The sequence below is a fragment of the Heloderma suspectum genome, chromosome 5, assembly GCF_057233095.1.
Source record: "Heloderma suspectum isolate Gila_16-S chromosome 5, 16-S_ref, whole genome shotgun sequence".
Classification (NCBI taxonomy): Eukaryota; Metazoa; Chordata; class Lepidosauria; order Squamata; family Helodermatidae; genus Heloderma; species Heloderma suspectum.
In genome coordinates this window covers 98,279,935-98,299,835 of record NC_139462.1, presented here as the reverse complement: position 1 = coordinate 98,299,835, position 19,901 = coordinate 98,279,935, and positions in this window count along the sequence as shown.

Sequence of the window (19,901 nt, the reverse complement as noted above, 5' to 3'; positions counted from 1 at the left end):
CATAGAATAGTAGGGTTGGAAGGGGCCTGCAAGGCCATCGAGTCCAACCCCCATGTCTTAGTTTCCCATGTCTAAAAATTGGAAATAGAAACACTGCGTTTCTTTCTTTCTTTCTTTCTTTCATTCAGGCCCACATCCAGTTTGGGAGGATTTGCTGCAGGCTGAGCAAGTGAAAGCCCAAGAGGAACAATGCAAACGTGGAAAAGATGGCACAGCTGAGAGAGGAGCAGCCAGCCAAGGTCGCTGCGGCCCAAGGACTTCACAGTTTACACCCCAGGAGAAGACCCACAGGTGTTCCTCACCTCCTTTGAACAGGCGGCACAGAAGAGGGGACTACAGGAGGGTGAATATATGAAGTTTGTGCCTAATTAAATTAAAGGGAGATGGCAGAAATCTATAATGGCATGCCAGGGGATGGGGTTGTTACCTATGCACAGTATAAAGAAATTGTGTTTAAAAGGTTCAGGTTGGGTCCTGAGAACTTTAGGAAAAGTGGTTTGTAACCCGGGGCAATTGCTCTTGATATGGCCAGCCTGGCCACATGAATAGTAGGCTCTGTCTTTTGGGTAAGAAGAACCATTTGGAGGTTTTTTAAACTCCTTTTTGGCTGAGGTTCCTCCCTCCCCCCATTTAGGGCACAATCCTATGCATGTTTAGACAGACATAAATCCTACAACTCCGAGCATTCCCCAGCCAGCCTTGTTGACTTGGGAATGCTGGGAGCTGTAGGATTTTTTCTGGCTAAACATGCATAGGATTGTGCCTTTCAGGCTTAAGGTTATTGAAGGTAATAACCAGCATTTTTAAGTGGGCTCAGAAATGAACCAGCAACGAGTGAAAATGATATACCAAAGGCATTACATCACATGATAACTGAAACATCAGAAGTGGCATAGCAGCGTATTGTACCAGTTTCCAGACGTTCTTCAAAGGCGGTCTCAAGTAAATGCACTCCAGTAATACGTTCTGGAATTACTATGGTATTAAGTTCAGTATTGATTGATTGACAACTTTGCATCTACTGCAACCAAACACTAAGCACAACCAAGCTGAAGTTAAGCTCATTTGGTCTTCTTGGTTTGAGTGATAGGTATTTAAGCATGTACTTAATATTCACACTGAAATAAAAGGGGCTTTGACCATCTTTTGGGTGTGCACTCTCAGATCATTGGTTTACCTCAGATACCTCACCTTTAGTAACCTGCCATATTCCCAGTCAGGAAAAAAACAATAAATAGTCCGTTAGAGCCCTAAGGTATAACAAATATATTGTGGGTATTTCCATGGACTACTATAGCTCTCTTTTCTAGAAGTTAGAAGTGGTTTAGAAAACCAGAAAGAATATAGACATGGGAATTGGTGGGGAGGAAGAGAGAGCAAGTGCAGCTTCCCCTCATTACGCCTTCTTAAGCTGCGCCTGATTTTCTGTCTGTTATTGAGCTGTTCAAATGGAAGGGCCATTAGGGGAGGGGTCATAGCTCTGGTAGATCACCAGCTTTGCATGCTGAAGGTCTCACGTTTGAGCCCCATCATCTCCAGGTGGTGTAGGAAAAGTTCCTGCCTGAAACCCAGGAGAGCTGCTGCCAGTCAGTGTCGACAATTCTGGGTGGGATGAACCAGTGGTCTTACCCAGTACAAGGCAGCTACCTACGTTCCTAAATGCACAGTAGGACTTCACAGTGAAGCTTGTCATGTGGAGCCAATCCATCCTGAGCAGGAAGATTGTTGCTGCTTGTTCCTCTCAGTGCACTGAGAAGCAGCCCCCTAGTGCACAGCATTCTTTAAAACACAAACAAAAAACATATGGGACAGATAAGGGGAATTTGGAAAATCGTAATAATTTTAGGACGGTGGCAAATGTTCAATTCCTGGGCAAGGTCCTTGAGCAGGTGGTTGCCAACCAGCTCCAGACACTCTTGGATGAAACTGGATGCATTTCAGTTGGGATTCAGGCTGGGGTTTGGCACAGAAACAGCCTTGGTCACCCCGTATGATGATCTATGTCAGGAGAGAGACGGGGAGTGTGACCTTGTTGGTTCTCCTTGATTTCTCAGCAGCTTTTGAAACTCTTCTGGGATGAGTCGCTGAGTGGAGTGGGAGGCACTGCATTGCAGTGGTTTCACTCCAACTTGGATGGTCAGCTCCAGAAGTAGTGCGTGGGGAACATTGCTCAGCCCTGTGGACTCTCCAATATGGGGTTCCACTGGGGTTGGTTTTGTGTCCATGCTGTTCAACATCTACAGTACATGAAACCATTGAGTGCGGTCATCCAGAGTTTTGGAGAGCATTGTTATCAATGTGCTGATGACTTGCAGCTCTATTTCAGCTACTCATCTTCAACAGGTGAGGCTGTGGATGTGCTAGATCGGTGCCTGGCTGTGACAATGGACTGGATGAGGGCTAATAAACTGAAACTCAGTCCAGACAAGACCAACATGCTGTTAGTGGGTGGGTCCTCTGACCAGATGGAGCATGCTCAGCCTGTTCTGGGTGGGGTCACACTCCCACTGAAGGAGTAGGTTCATCACCGGTGGGTTCTTCTGGAGCCATCCTGCCACTTGAGGCTCAGGTCACCTCAGTGTCACAGAATGCCTTCTACCTACTTTGGTTGTTGACCCAGCTATGCCCCTATCTTGTCATGGACATCCTGGCTTCAGTTGTCTATGCTCTAGTAACATCCAAATTAAATTATTGCAATGCGCTGTATGTGGGCCTGCCTATGGAAACAGTTCAGAAGCTGCAGCTCATGCAAAATGCGGCAGCCAGGTTGATAACAGGGACAAGAAGTTCCAAACATATAACACCAATTCTGGCCCACTTGCACTGGCTGCCTGTATGTTCCTGATCCTGATTCAAGATGCTGGTTTTAACCTATAAAGCCTTACAAGGCTCAGGACCGCAATACCTGACAGAACACCTGTCGCACCCGTACACCACACTCACAATCTAAGGCCCTCCTCCAGGTGTCTCCTCCAGGGTAGGCTCAGAACGTAGCAACGGGGGAGGGCCTTCTCGGTGATGGCCCCCAATTATGGAATACTCTCCCAAACAAGGCCCACCTGGCGTCAACATTGTTATTTTTTTGACACCAGGTTAAGACAGTTCTCTTCATTCCTATCCGGCATTTGTCAGCATATGGTGAGCTTTTAATCAGGTCCTAGACTTTACTTTTTATGGATGGATATATAAATACACACACACACACATTAAAAAAGCCAGCCTGCAAAGAAAAAGAATTAAGGAAAGAACACAGATGCACTTAGATGAGTATGCTACAAAAGGACTACGCACTCTCTGTATAGCTATGAAGGTAATAATGAATCGTAGATAACAATGATGTGTTACTCTCAGAAGAGTAGGGTACAATGTATATTAGACAGGCACCTTTTCCAGAATTTAGGTTATAGTCTGAGGCACTGTCATGGACAGATTTCTACTGCATTTCTTACTGGGATTCAGGCGGCATCCCATCCCACTTGCTGTGTTTGGGAATAAAGATTTAAATTGTTTCAGTGTTGGTGTGTTCCTGATCTTTGCCTCTGTAAGGTCCTGGCAACCTCAGCCTGATCAACTGAGATTTCTAGTTTACGGAAATTAAGCATCACAACATCATTCGGCAGTCATGGAATTCCCAAGCATACATGGTTATGATCTGTGTTCAAACCACAGTTGAAAATATGGGGTACAGTTTAAAGATAAAGTCAGAGCCACCATCTTGGGGCACATGATATTCCTTCGCTACTGTGCTTCCCTTTCATCTCAAAGAAAGGGCAAGTTCTGCCCATACAAAGGGATGGTCAAACGGAGGTGCCCCCTTCACTGAAGTGAATGGGCAAATTGCACAGACATTGAGCTTTGTGTACATATTGGGACTCCCATATCTGTAACTAGAGGTCTTAGGAAGTATCTTTAGCTATTTTTTCACACCATAAAAATAGCCAATAGTTTGAAGAGGTATTTTGTTGTTATTTTAAGCAAGAAGAGCAAGTTGCCCTGTTTTACTTTTAGGTTTTCAATAGGTGGCAGTGGAGGATAACAATAGCATTGCCTGAACACATTCCTCAGAATGTTGCTATCCTGACTCTGTTGAATATATGTTGCATGGTATAGTTCTGTCACCAACCCCTTGTAAAATTTATTACTGTTGCTTTATGTAGAATATTCTTCTAATTGCAGTACCGTTATCATTCTCTCTATAACCCAACTCAGTTTGTAAGTGCTTTACAAAATACATTACAAAATTAAGGTAGGCATTTCTGAATATTTGGAGACCTTCTCAAGAATGTAGAAGTGCATTATTTTGTAAATTTAGACAAGCTTTAATTTTAGAAAAGCAGCCAATCAAGGATCTGTGTTCAATGAATTCCAGAAAGATGTCAAAAAGAAAGCTGGGGAGAGGGAGAAAAGGGGGTGACAGAAAGATTGGGAGAAAGGGGGTGACCCCACTCACCTTTGACTGGCCCTGCACACCGCTGGCTTCGGCTTCGGCTTCACCCACTACTGGCATATAGTTCCCAACAGATTGCCCCCAAGACAATGTATCGCTTGACAGAAAAAAGGTTCCCCTACCCCTGGCTTAAAAATAACCTTGGGGCGGGGGGGTTAGGATCGGGTGGATCCATGTTGTGAGGTTAAAAATCCCCCCCCACACACACACACACACACGCTGTGTATGGGGAAGATTCAGGAGAGAAGAAAGGGGAAAGGACACCTTTTCCCTTTCCCACTCTCCATAAATCTCCACTCTGGGTCACTAGCAACAAAGTGTTCCAAGTCTTTTAGCTCTGTGTAGCACACCATGGGAAGATATTCAGGAAGGTGGGAAAGGAAAAAGGCAGTTCTTTGCTCCCCGAAATCCTCTCCTCCTTTAACTCCTCTGAACACTAGAATGCGCCAGTTCCAGGCTGACTAGAGCCCTGAAGAGGAGCACTTCCTCCACTTGTTTCCTATCTTGATGGCTTCCATTTGGCATCTGTTTGAGACATGAGACTTTGAGCTCCCTATATTTAGTTGTTCTCTTGCTCCCTTGATTTTAGAGAAACACCAAATAATGTGAATCCTGAAACTGTAAGCATTTTTAAAAAATCCATATTCTTAATTCAGTCAAATGATGTTGGATAGATTGCTTCAATGATGGGAAGTTGTTTGTGATTAAGTGATCTTTTTACATAAATTATTTTGACAAGTGTGTATTTTTGCTGTTTCTGCAGGTATTGAGCAATGAGGAATATGAAGAATGGTTAAAAGGACATTATTTAGCAGAAAGCAGTACAGAAAACAGGGAAGAGATGCTCTTTGAGTCTGCACTGAGGCTTGAGAACAATTTAACAATGCTTGGTGAGCTGGGAAGAAAACTGTTGTTTACTAAACACTGAAAAATATGGGTGCATATCTAATCAACATCACTTAATTTCCCAAACTAACAAGGCTCATCCCAAAAATGTGTTTTTGCCATTTAGGGGATTCATTTTTGATGGAAAGAGGACAATTTTTTAATTAACAGTATAGAACTTAACTAGTATTCAGAACTTGATAACCTACATCCCAATCCATATCTTATATTTTGGCAACTGGTGGCATAGTATCAGTATGATTGTTGTCAAATTCTCCTCCCCTTCCCTGGGCTTCTTAAGTGGGTGTGATGTAGACACATGCATGCATAAGGGAAAGGAAGAATCATCACTTGTGTACCTAGACTCAGAGCATTTCTACCCAAGGGTTTATTGTTCACTCGCGATTGGTCACTCACTTCTTTTGCGGGTCCTTTATACAATGTCATCAACCTCCAGGGCCCCTCCTGTCGTTTTTGGCCATTTTAGAGACTTAATTTTCTATGGGGGGGCAGCGATAAGAGACTTCAAAACAAGATAAATTTCCAGTGAATTTCTGGAGTCCTGCTCTATCACAGTGCCATCTAGTGGCTGTATAATGAAACATATAGAACTTTCCCAGAAAGAACAAACCTGGATGAAACCACATGCAAAGGAGCCGATCTTAATCCCAAAAGAAATGTGGAAGCTGAAGCCCCAGTAAGGGTTCAGGATTTTAGCTTCTTGTAGAAATGCTCTCAGCCTGCTTTCAGAAGGAATGAGAGGAGCCAGACAGAGATAAAAGCACCAGTGAGAGAATAAACACCCTCTCTTCAGAAAGTTGGGGAGGGGCAGACTTGTGATCTTAGTCTCTCTTTCCTCAAGCTCACCCTGCACATGCACACACACTCTGGCTTGGGAGAGTGACTGGAGCCTGCACCAAAGAGACAGAAAAGGAGATCTTCTCTCTGTGGCATGCCACTTTGGTCTGCGTCCACACCCAGCTTTGGAATACAGGAAGAAAGCCACACAGGAAAATGGAGGGAACTTCTGTTCCTTCATGCACATGTCTCTCCATCCCCTCCTCCTATGGTTTGGATAGTAATGGTGAGAGGCAGAGAGGCATCCAAGTTTGTTGGTGGGCCATTTTTGTATGCCTTTATTTAAAATGCTTTACTTTAAAGTGCTTTATTTAAAGTAAAACTAGCTGCAAATCCAGAGCTATACATGCATGCAGTTTGGTGCCTATGGAGACCTAGTTCTCATGGTTATGGTAAAACTTCAGTCTGGGCTGAACCGCTTTAGACTACAGGTGGGAGCTCACGCGATGGAATCCTCCTCCATGACGGGGCGGGGGGAAACAACTCTGAACTTGGTAAACTAGCATATCAGATAGACAATTAAGGTAGAACTCTTTTTCCTGATATCTAGAATTCTATGTAGAGGGGTTCTTACTTAGGGAGGATTATTCTATCATGTGAGCACCCACTGTCTGAAGAAGTATCACCCAGATATAATTTTGCTACCTCATTGGCTATAGCCACAGCAGCTGCCAAGGTAGAGAGTTCATTCTGCAATCCAGATTTTTCATCGGAAATGTCATTATGGCCAGTTACTGTCATATGTCGGGCAATGTCCTGCCTTGGCTGTGCAAGTCTCTAAGTGAGGCAAATACAGCTTATGAGGCAAACATGGATTTTCTAGGGATGGCGGAGAATTTCTCCACGAATCTCTGGGAGGCCGAATGCCAACGCATTCGGCCCCCCGAAATTGGTGGGGAAATTCTCCGCCAGCCCCCCGCCCTCCCCCCGGGATGGGACTTACCATGCCAAATGTCCCTCTTGGCGGTGGGTCCCAGCGGCGTTTCGGCGGGGGCGGCGGCTGGTCTCCTGACCAGCTGCCACCGGCGCCATTGCAAAAAAAAAAGCGTTCCCTTATTTTCGCCGTAGTCTACATAAATCTTTACGTAGACTAGACGTGCCAAAATAAGGAACGCAAATGGCGGTCCCCATGGGAGCCGCCATTTGCGTACGCGCTTTTTTTTTTTTTCAAAGTCACCCATGATAGGCTACGTGACGATTTACATAGCCTATCACGGCTGATTTTGGAAATCTAGCCGTGAAAGGCTACGTAAATCGTTACGTAGCCTATCACGGGTGTGTGTTTGTTTGTTTTTTACTTTACTTTTTTTTTCGCGGCCGAGGAGACGGGGCGCTCCTCCCCGGCCTGAATTTCGGCGGCGAAGGATGGGGCGCCTCCCCCCCGGCCTGAATTTCGGCTGGGCGAGACGGGGCGCCTCCCCCCCTCGCCTGAACTTCGGGGGGAGAAGCGAAGCGCCTCCCCCCCACCGCGAAGCAAGCTGCGGGACCAGATAAGTCCCTTTCCTCCATCCCTAGGATTTTCCTGAGAGAAGTCAGAGACATAGCCAAGGTCAAACACACAGGATACCAATCAAGTATAATCAGAGTTCCAAAAAGGCAGTGTCAAGCAGAAGTCCAAAGGTCAATAATACAGAGCTTGGAACACAAGTCAACATCAGGGTACAAGATACAGAAACTGCAGCAACAGTGTTGTTTCTAGCACTGGCTAGGCTGAAACTGAAGGCTTATATAGCCAGAGCCTCCTGAGCACCACCCAAGGCTCAGCTGTAGTTTATTATAGTCCTTTGTCAAGAGTCCTATTTATGAGGACTCATTACCTCTTGAGGAGTCCTCTTTGTACTCCAGCACTCCTTCTCAAAGAAGCCCCATGGGCCTGCCTCTTGAGGTGATAATGCTCCTGGGGGCCAGGGTGTTACTCAGCTTCTGCCCCTTGTGGGATGAACCTGCAACTGTCTCCCCCAAGGACCCAGGCTCTTCCTGGGGGGTTTCTCCACAACAACAGAAGGACAAGTCTAGGCTGTGACTCTTACCTTTGTCCAGTACACAGAAGGAATAAAGGACATTTGCACCCTGGCATCTCCAGATTGAGCACAGTTCCCTCCATCAGCATTGTAACTAAGCAGGATGGTGTAAATAAGACGAGTAACCCAGAACAGGGCCGGTGTTGGGATGTGGCCTGGAGAGAGTCCAGAGGTCTGGACTGAGGGGCCTAGAGGTCTGCATTTGGCCTACAGACTGGAGATTCCCCAGCTGTGTTATATTTGATTTTGTTTATTTGTTCAGCTACTGTGGATTTGTTTGAAAAACTATTTCATTTACTTCACAAATCAAGCCAAGGTGCCACCAAAGGCATTTTCAGACTCCTCCTGGTTCCTTATGATTGTTCATTTTTTCCCCTAAACTCTTCTGGAAATGCTCTTACGCTTAACATCTGTTGTTTAGCAGGGTTGTGAAATGGCACATAAGTTGATGCCTAATCTTTTAAACCCCATATATTAGGACAGGGGTGGGAAATATGTTGCCAGAACAAGCTAATTTTGACTTTGGGCTGGGGCACTTTGTAGCTGCTCTGGATGCTATTTTCACTTTATTTATTTATTTATTTTAATTTCTCCTGTTTTCAGCACCTGGGGTGGTGGTGGCAGAAATGGCCCCCAGACCTCTCAGATTCCTGCATTAGGAAATGGAACTCCAGTCATCTGGCTCAGAGGTTTCCCAGGCCATTTCAGAAAACTTCAGTAACTGGACCATTGATACAGTTTTGGAATCCCACCGGAGAAATCCTTGAAGCTGCTATTGTTTGACATAATTGACCTGATTGTTGTCATAGGTGCCACTGGGATTGAAGATCGCTTGCAAGATGGTGTTCCTGAAAGCATAGAGGCACTCCAAAAGGCAGGGATTAGCATCTGGATGCTGACAGGCGACAAACATGAGACAGCCGTCAATATAGCATGTTCCTGTAAATTACTGGACCCAACTGACAAAGTCTTCACCCTCGTGCCTGATAGTCTGGTGCGTGTGGCATTTGGTTTTTCCATAGCAGGATTTTGCTATAAGAATATGTATTGTGGTATGACTGAAGGGCTGAAGATGACAGACTTGGCCGTGGCTAGGAGACGGTCCTCGTTGCACCAGAAAACGCCAAGAACATCCATGTCCACTGGGCCACTCCAGTTGCTTCAGGTTAATTAATTTTGTACTTGAGGGAGGCTGCTACCCTCTGCATCCCACCCCACTGCTGCTGCCCTGTTTCTTCATGACCAAAGCCTCCTCATTGGGCTCACTTTGCTTAAAAGAAACACCAACCCTGCATTTTTTGTAGGATGAACTTTCTAAATTAATATTTTGCACATGTACGTTAAATTAGCAAAGTGGTTAATGAATGTGGCAGGTAGTATAACATAGAGGCCAAAAGTGAGAGCTGAAAAGTTCTTACTTCTAATCTGGTATCATCCATGAGTGCAGTTCATAGCTTTATGCAAGACACTCTCAGTACCTTTCCTGCAATACAGGGGTATTAATACATACCTACCTTGATGTCAAAGTTACTGATGTAATTACATGAAGTGATCTGAATTCTTAAAATACACTATATCAGCATTCTCCAAGCTGGTGCCCTCCAGATGGTTTGTTGGACTACAACTCCCATAATCCCCAGCCAGCATGACCAGGAGGGCACCTTGTTGGAGAAGAGCACATAGTCAAACTTTGTAATTAGTAGTGATTCCATACCTCGTGACATACACCAGTTTGGGTGGCTTCAAAAGGGAGTTAGACAAATTTTAGGGGGCTGTCTTCACGAGCGATTTAGTATGAAGTTAGAGCAGTTTGATTTGCTTTGTGACAGATGATGTCATCACCAATCTGCTGCCAGGCAGCTGCTTCCCTCTTGAAAAGCTGGATTTTCTGAAACTCCTTTTACTCCAACTTTTTTTTACTGAAAGCGGCTCCCTGGCAGTGACATGGTCAAGAGGGTGGAATGCCCCATTCCCTCTTGTTTCCTCAATGGAAGTAGATTTTACCATTGAGAAAATCCTCAGGAGTGCAGCAACAGCCCCTCACATTACCGCAATAGTGGGGACACTCATTCACCTTAGCTAGCCTGCTTTTAATCTTTAGCATCTCCTCACCTTCGGTGCGTGTTTACTCAGAAGTAAGAAATAAATCTCGCAGTGAATGGGTTAAAGGCCAACTTTAGTAACTCACCCTAAAGCACTCTTTCACGTCTCCCTTGCTCGCTTAAATCGCTATTGCGATGTTGTGCTTCTTTGGTGTTCTATAGTTTCTCTAATGTAGAGTCATTTCTCCATTGTTATGTAAAGTCCCTTCTCCACTTTATTGATTTATCGCAGTAATGATCTTCCGGGTTTAAGGAGCTTCTCATTGTGAGCAGGGAGGAGGAGAAAGAGAGAATTAGGGGTGGAGTTGGAAGCAATAGGCAAAAGAGCACAGATGGGGGGGGAAATGGGGGGGAGCAATAACCCCATGGTAGATTGCTGGAATGTGGAGAAACTGGGGTAGGGGGAAGCTCTCAGGGGGAGCCTTCAGATGATGCACTGGAGAAGTGGGGATTTTGGCTTCTTTAGGGAAATCTGCACACATGGGGGAAATTAGTTGCTCTCCATTCATAATAATGTAGTGGCAGGGGGGAGCCTGGACAGGGGCGGGAAACAAGCCTCTCTCATTGGTTGAACAGGCCCTGCCAGTTTGATGATGTTCTGTTCTACTTCCCCCACCCCACCCCACCCCACCCAGAAGTAAGTTCCTTTCAAGCACTGTGTGGCTCCTGAAAACTGGATTTTAAACGTATGCTATGCTCAGCTTATCTTGCTTTGTGTGTCCCTGATGGACCAAAGCCAATTCTATGAAAATCCAGGTAATACTCCAACACGCTTCTCATTCCATTTTTGTGAAGATCCCCCTCTGGAGAGAAGGCTGTCAATGGCTACTAGTCCTGATGGTTTTATGCTACCTCCTGTATCTGTGTCAGCATGCCTATGTACACAGTTGTTGAGGGAAATGGGCAGGAGGGTGCTGCTGCACTCATGTCCTGCTTGTGGGTTTCCCATTAACAGCTGGTTGGCCACTGTGTGAACAGAATGGTGGCCTAGATGGACCCTTGGTCTAATCCAGCATAGGTCTTCTTATGCTCTTAAGAGGCTGCACTGTATAACTGCTTAAAACTTAATGTTCTGCACAACCGTTCTTCCCAAACGCAAACCCATGTGGCAGTTAATTATCTAAATGTAGTCCCCATTCCATTTGTTTCTCTGTCGTGGGTAAAAAGTTAACAGACTTGAACATATTGTTAAAATGCTTTCAAGAGCTAGATGCTAAATCATATCAGCCATGCAGATGGCAGACTACAGGGCTTGGATTTGGAAACTGGAACAGATGTAATTTTTGTTAGTTGCTCTTCATCATATCTTCCTGCAGCCCTGTTTGATTACCATTAATGTGCTAAGAATTATCTCATTAAAATGGGATTACATATGGCATTCCAGAAAATTAATCTACTTACATTTTCTAATGAAGCAAAATCTTCAGTGTTTTTGTGTTCTCTCTCTCTACTGAGAAACTATATATAGTTTCTTTGTTAAAGATTGTTTAAAGACTGTTCTCTGTTAAAGATTGTTTTAGAAAACGGAATGAAAATATGTTTTTTTTTCCTTTTAAAAAGGATTCAAAAGAATATTGTAAGATGGCAGGAACAGTTATTTTGTGGGTCAGAAATTCAGGGCCTTTTTTACCCAGATAACTCACTTGAAGATTGATGAACTGGTGGTGTAACACATTAAAAAATCAGCTAGATGCTGTAATGTTTCTTTCAAGTGTCCTTCCATAGCAACCTTTTAATCAGAATTTTTGAAAAACTGTCTAGCCATCAGCATCTGCCCCATCTCGCGGAACCTTCCCTCAGCAGTCTGGTCTTGGTTCCGTAAGTAGGGCTGTGCTGCAGCCGCTGCTGCACCTGTGGCCTGCTGGTGAGTTGCATGAAGGTGCCAACAACTGGGTTGTGAACCCGCTTCACCTGTGAGGCACCATTGTGCAAGTAGTTCCTGTTCTTCCACACATTCGTCTGTTATGTCTCGCAGTGTGACCTCCAGCACAGCCGAAAGCAGTGCTTCTGCAGCCATTGCCCTCTCCAAAGCGAAAGGCGAGGATGAGGGACCTGCTCCAGAGACAGGAGTGTAGTAAAAATGTAACCTAAAAGCCACTGTATGTGTCTTAAGCAGCACGTAGTATTGTAAGAGCTGCGCATGCCTGGAATGAGCAGACAGTAACCTTAAGATAAGGTTGCTAAGCAAACCGCTGGCAACCAATTAAAAGTAACACGCTGGCTGAGGAATGCAAGCTAAGTGATAAAACTGTAGCGCGGGGATTGCCCAGGGTCGACTCTGCTTTTGAGCGTGAGCTCCTTTGTCGAACTGTTTGCAAACAATAAAATCGAGTTGGACCCAGCCTGAAGTTGACTCTCCTCTTTGGGGCAAATTGGACTAGCCTCCAGGGGGCGAAACTAGCATTTTGTGCAACAGGAGGAGAGAGGATGAGAAAAACAGCAGGTGGACAGTAGGGGGGCAGGCAGTGGTATGCAAAATATGAGCTGGGCCAGGGAGCGGGGGGGGGGGGGCTATTGAAGCCACGTGTGAAAACACAGCCGCAACTGTCTCAGGCGATGAGTTCGTGGGCGGGAGGGAGAGTGGTGGGGGAGGCAAGGCAGGGATGCTAGAGCAGGGCAGCAAAGATGGTTAGGCTCACAACATAGTTGGGGGATGATTTGGTGGGGGTGCGGGGACAGTGGATTTGCTTAACACCACCCACTCCAAGCGGCGCAGGCAGTGTGCGACAGCAAGAATATCTTTGTTCATAGCCCAAGAATATCTCTCATTTTGGGGGGAGGTAGCGGCAAAGAGGATTGTTTCTCCTCTCACATTTTCAGCGGCTGTGAGAATTTCACCAAAAAGGGCGGGGAGGCTCCAACTCCAGGGAAGTTCACAGGAATGGGACCAAACTTTATAGAGACACTCCCCATAGTGGGGCGCAAGTGATGCACTACTGGATAAACCGTGTGACAGTTTGCAGGAATGGGACCAAACTTTATAGACATGTGCCACGTATGGGGAGCCACCTGATGGACTACTGGATAGTTGTGCCAGTTTGCATTTTCCTGCAAAATTGCGGACTTCTCCACACAGGAGGCTGCTTGGGATGCATGCGGGGGAGAGTGGAGAGCCAGACACATCTGAATGTGGCTGGAAACCAAGTTCATTCAAGGTTTGCTGATTAGACACACAGAGTGAAAGCAACTTTCTTTGCAAAGCGCATTCCCAAAGGGGGGAGGGAGGTGGAGTCAGCTGGTAAAGGGGATGAGGTGTCAGCAGCAGCACAATCTGTTGCTAGGCAGATCTTGGGAACAGAGATCATTCAAGAGGAGCAGAGTGGCGGCAACATTTTTGTCCACTCTTGGTGTGGAGCTCTGTAGGCATAACCCATGCTGGCCTAACATACGACACATTAACTCGCTGTAGGTAAAACAACCTCTACTGTAGAGCATGGGTTCTCAGAGAGGGTTGTCTGGGAGAAATAACCAAGCATGGGTAGGAAAAACAGCCCACAGATAACACGCTAACCCAAGATGAGTTGCTCTGGAAAATAAACCATTGTGGGTTAGTGTGTCATGTAAAGTTATCCTTGTGTATTTCTACCAAGCAACTTCCTGTATAGTTCCCATTCATTTCAGAGGGGCATGTATCTATCAGCTCCCAGAACATCCCATTGTTCTTTTCCAGATCCCATTTATTTCACTGCAGTTATGCAAGTGAGGTTCCTGGTGCTCTTTTTGTGACTTTTATTAGTAGGTTTAATAACACAGACACACCTGTGGCTTTATATATGCAGCATCATTTCATAATACAACCCCTTCTAAGAATCGGATTTTTTTTAAAAAAACATATTGGAAAAGATAACCTTTCACAGTGTTTGCTGCAGCTGTAGGTTTCTTGTTCCAAGCTAACTAAAAACTAAGTCTGTGGCTCATTTGCAAAGTATTTAACACAGCCCCTGCCCATGTGACACTGGTTTGGAGGTCATGGTAAACCATGGTTTATTATGATGGGAATGAGCCACAGCAAGCCTTGGGCTCATGTGCTCCCTCTCCTCCTCCTCCTCCTCCTCCTCCTCCTCCTCCAGCACAGCTATGAGATGGAGATTGGAAGTTTTCCCTTCCATTTTGGATTAATTGCAGTTTGTCATTTAGTCCAAACTTGACAAACTGTGGTTAATCTTAACTATAGTTTGTTTGAAACCATCCCAACTTCAATCCATAGATTCTGAAGCTGGCTTGTTTCCACTAACCACACTCAAGATTAACCACAATTTAGGGTTTGGACAGAATGCTAATAAAGCGTGAAAGCAAAAGCTCCTGATCTTCTCCTCCAGACACACCAAAGGGGGACGTTTATTGGAATATTGTGATGGCCAAACTAGTTCTCACTGGTGTTGACTTTTCCCCTTATAGCCTCGTAAACCTTTTGTAGAGCGTTATTTTTCTGTTGAAAGTTAGAAGTGCCACATCATTCTGTTAAACACCCACAACACCTGTACACCTGACAGACCATAACATTCATCTAGATGTGGCCTTACACATGATGTTGTAATGTGCACTTGCAAGAAACCAAACCAAGATCAAACAATCATCTCACCAATAATCTCTTTGATTTTCCAACCAGGATGTCTGTGAAAAGATGATGGGCAGCATTTTTGACAACATCGGGACAAATGCTTATTCCTGGGAAGTGGAAGGCACTGCTTCAGGAACCACCATTCCCCAATTCAGCTCTGCACTCGTTATCAATGGACCAACCTTAGAATTTGCCTTCCATCAGAGTGTGCAATGTAAGTTCCTGCAGCTCACCAGATGTGTCCGAGCTGTCATCTGCTGCAGAGCAACACCACTGCAGAAGGGCCGACTAGTGAAGCTGGTGCGGAAGGAGCTGAAGGTGATGACACTGGCCATCGGTGAGTTGCTTCTTTCTCTGAAGGGGGTGGCATATATGCTATATTACCTTTGCATTTCCTTTGAAGCATTTCATTACTTTTTCCCTTCAGAAAGTATTGACATAAACCAGGGTGGTCCGCCAGACAGAAGGTTAACGGTAGAATACAGGGATTCCCAACCAGGACTTGGTTGATGAAAATCCTTGCTGCTTCATAGAGTGAGTGAGTGAGTGTGTGTGCGTGAGTGAGTGAGAGGGGTAGGGGCAAGGACCTGTCCTCCTCCCAGGTCCCAGCCCTTTATGGTACCTGCAAAACACCATGTACATTGATGGTATAATATAACTAATGGATGAAGATTGCTCCAGCTCAAAGCAGGCATTTCCATCTGCTAGGCTTTTCCACTCAAGAGTGGAGTTGCCCCCTTCCACTGAACTAGACAGGGAACCTTGCTTGTCTAGGACCTCCATGTATATCAGGATGATGCCAGGATTCTTATTCAGAATAACAATGGCCACATTCACATTCCATGTTAAACCATGGTTTAGTGCGCACAACATGTGCAAGCCTCAGCAAGCATTGGGCTCATGTGACTTTCCCTCCTCTGCTCCTCTCGTACAGCTGAAAGGAAGAGTTCAGACACTTCTCATTTTAGTTAACCACAGTTTGCCATATTCTATGGACCTTGGATTTCAAAGTATGGGCCTATTTGAAATTAACTGTGGTTAGTGTTGACCACAGTTTGTTGCTCCAGATGACATGATGAAGAAAAACAACCAAACCGAAAACCTTCTGAACTCTTCCTCCTGGCCCAACACTCGCTGTCGGGACAAACCATGGTTTAGCGTGACTTCCAAACACTGCCAATCTTAGGTGACTTCACATGCAATGTAGTATCACCACAGTAGGAACTGTGAATTAGTCACACTTCCTCTTTCCTAACTCTCAAGTTCATATGGAATTTTTCATATGGAAAGAAGGGGGTGGGTTTGCATGCATATCCAGCCCACAGTTACACACAGCTGGGAGAAGGGTGAAAAGCAGAAGCATGCCCCATTTGCATTTTCACATACTATGTGAATTCACTCTCTGTTCCCTACCAGAGGAGTCATAACTTACCTCACAGGCATGTTCTTGGCACAAGCAGGATAAAGATTATGCAGCACTTTCCACATTTGAATACAGTGAGGCAATATACACGGTTGATTTAATGTGGAGGAAGAGCACATCAGGGTCCTTTGCGACAGATGATGCTGTCACAAATCCACAGCCACCCCACAGCTTCCCTCTGGAAAAGGCATATTTTTGGAAAGTCCTTTTTGTGTGTTATTTTTGTTAAATGTGGCTCTGGAGAGGTTCTGCAGCAGTGTGTCCTGTCCCCCAGCATTAAATCCTGGGTGTGCCTCTGTGACCTGTCAGTGATGTGGTCAAGGAGTGGGGCCACCCCTTCCCTCTTTTTTCCCATTAGGACCTTTTCCCCACTCACAAGATGCAGCCCGGTAGCTGCTTTACTTGTTCTCACTATAGCTTCCATTTTCTCCATTCATCAAAGTGCAATTGTGCTTTTTCTGTCAGTTGGGATACCACGGTGGGGGATTTAACTATTCATAGTTTAATAGTTTACTTTTAAAGTTTACTTCTAATCTTTCACAATTCCAAATGGTGGATAAGCAGGGAGCGTGGAAAGGGGCGGGGAACAAGCCTCTCTCATTTGCTGAGCAGCACCTACTGGGTTGATGACGTTCAGTTCTACTCCACCCATCCAACTCTGGCGTATGGGAATTTCAAGTCCTGCATGACCTGTGAGAAGCAGGGTTTTAGGTACAATGTACTCCACTTTTCTTCCTTCCTCTTCCTGTGCCTGACCAACCAAAGCTGATTTCATGACAATCCAGATAATATTACCCAAACACACTTCTCATTCTGTTGTCATGTAGATCCCCCTAGTGTCTCTATATATCTGGCAGAAGGATAATCCCATTTCATCTTTCCAGCACACTTTGCTTCTAGAGGAGGAATGCAAAATACAGCTATTAAGGCATGTTTTATGTACATGAGTACCTTGAAGTTGTACTGTTAGAGAGAATTCTGTATTGAATAAAATGATTTACAGTCTGATCCTGCATATGTTTACTCAGAGGTAAAAATTACTGAGTGCAATTGGACACTCTATGAAGGGACTAACACCACATTCTCCTTTTAAAGTTTAAAAAAAGAAGCTGGGGAGGGATTTTGAGAAGAGGAGTGGGGGGAGGAACAGGACAGAGTGCTTAATCCTTTCCCACTCCAAATTGCCCCTTCCCTATGCAGCTTTTCTGCCTGTGGCGTTCATAACAGGTGTTTGCCAGACCTTTAAAACAGGGATGTGCAAATTAATAAAACTTGAGCTCATCAAGGTTCTCTGATCTCCACCTTGAAGCTTGTTCTGACTTGTATCCAGATCAAATTGCAAGATTTTTTTTCTTCTTGCATAAAAAGCTTGTGTATATTTTTGTGCACATTTTTCCAAGTGTAGGCACCCATTGTGTACCTTTTTGAAAAGTACACTTTTTCTCCCATTGATTCAAATATATGCATTCTTTCATGTACGGTTTTTCAAAAATGCATTTTTTTGTTGTGCAAATCACATCACAAGCTCGGAAATCTACAGGTGTTGACCATAGACTGTGTTCGGCTCTGTGTTCAGGTCAGGGAGCAAACTGAGTAAATGTAGTCAAAAATGAACTGAAACAAATTTCTCATAGATCCCTAGATTTAACCCTTATTTGGAAAATTCCATTGTGAGGTAGCAATTTGCAGCAAAGAAAGGATGGGCAGGAAAACAGCCAAATACTCCCTCCCCTCCTCTCACCACTCTGTGCTCGACCCTGCCCCCTTATTGTTCTCTCGGTACTAAGGTAATAAGGGCAGGGCTCAGATCCATATATTGGCAAATAGCATCTCTTTAGACCTTTAACAGGAATAGAGTTGCAACCTTTGCTTTTCATTAAATTGGGTAATGGCAAATTTCTGGTTAGGTGATACTTCCTACTGTTCTGATGTCTGAGCTGTCAAGTTACCACTTTAAAAGGTTCAACGGATATTGGCATACTTTGACAATTCCAAGGTGCCCTGTTTGACGACCAAACCAAATGTGACATTTTAAATGTGTCTTGCTTCTTTCATCAAGTCTGTGTACAAAGCAATAGCCTCCCAAGCCAATTTCATTGCAAGACTGTTCTTTTCCCTCCCTTGGAAGGTGATGGTGCCAATGCCGTTAGTATGACTCAAGTTGCTGATGTTGGAATTGGAATCTCTGGCCAAGAAGGCATGCAGGTAGGATGGACCAATCGATCCATAAATGAAAGCAGTGATGCCTATAGATCTGAAAGGCCCGATATTCACATAATATATTGTCAGTGGGATCGAAGGCCGAATACTTTGGAGCTTGCATAACCTGTATCAATAAGGCTTCATCTACTGGAAAGACAAATACCGTGATATTATACAGCTGTACAGTTCTAGGGGTCTTCAACCTTCTCCCCCTTCTACAGTATATCAAATTTTACCATAGCCTTATGTTCCTTGAAAATAAACTCTGTGTTTGGAGAAGGTGCCTGGAAATCAGAGGGTCCACAGCTATGAGTATCTTCGTGGGATGTCTTCACTAAAGCAGGCTCGGCTAGATATCTTAGACTCTTAAAGAGGATTTCTTGGGGTCGCTTTAGTGCTCACAGCAGCCATCTACTCATGTGAGCTACTTTTCCTAATTTGTGAGGCACCGAAGTGTATATTGGCATTAAATCAGAAGGACAGAGGTGGATGAACTGGTAATGAATAGATCACTAAATAATACAGAATTAATAAATGATAATTAACAAATAAGGGGGAAATATAAGAAAAAGAGGAGAGATTGGGGCAGAGCTAGGATGGACAACTTGAGGTTTGAGAAGAAGGTTGAGGGGTAGAGGGTAGGTTAAAAAGAAGAAGGGCTTGGCTCATTGTGAGGCATGAAGCCTATGTGGAGCTTTATTTTGCAACCAATGATAGGGAGACATGATCAAGATATAGAAAATTATGCATGATATATAAGAAGGAAGTGGATAGGGAGACATTTTTCTCCCTCCCATAATACTAGACCCCATAATCATCCCAGGAAGTTGAAGGGAGGGGGGATTCAGGATAGATAAAAGGAAGTACTCCTTCATACAGCACATAGTCCAGCTATGGGATTTGCTACCACAAGATGTAGCGCTGGCCACCAATGTGGATAGCATTAAAAGGCTGATATATATTACCTCCAGTATTGGGCAATATGCCTCTGTATACCAGTTGCTGGGAACATGAGCAGGAAGGTGCCACTGCGCTCTTGTCCTACATGTGGACCTTCCATAAGCATCTGGTTGGCACTGTGTGAACAGAACGATGGACTACATGAACCCTTGGTTTCATCCAGCATGGCTCTTCTTGGTTTTTATGTTCTCATGTGCAGCTGGCTTCGGGGGGTGGGGGGAGGTGGGGAACAAGTCGTAGGCAATCCATTAGTTAATGAAAGTCCATGAAAGCTTAGGCTGATATACCAACTACGCCCTTATCTGGACCAAGATAGCCTAGCTACAGTTATCCATGCTCTGATAAGCTCTTGTCTGGATTACTGGAATGCATTATACGTGGGGCTGCCTTTGAAAATGGTCCGGAAACTTCAGCTGGTCAAAAACAGGGCAGTGAGATTGTT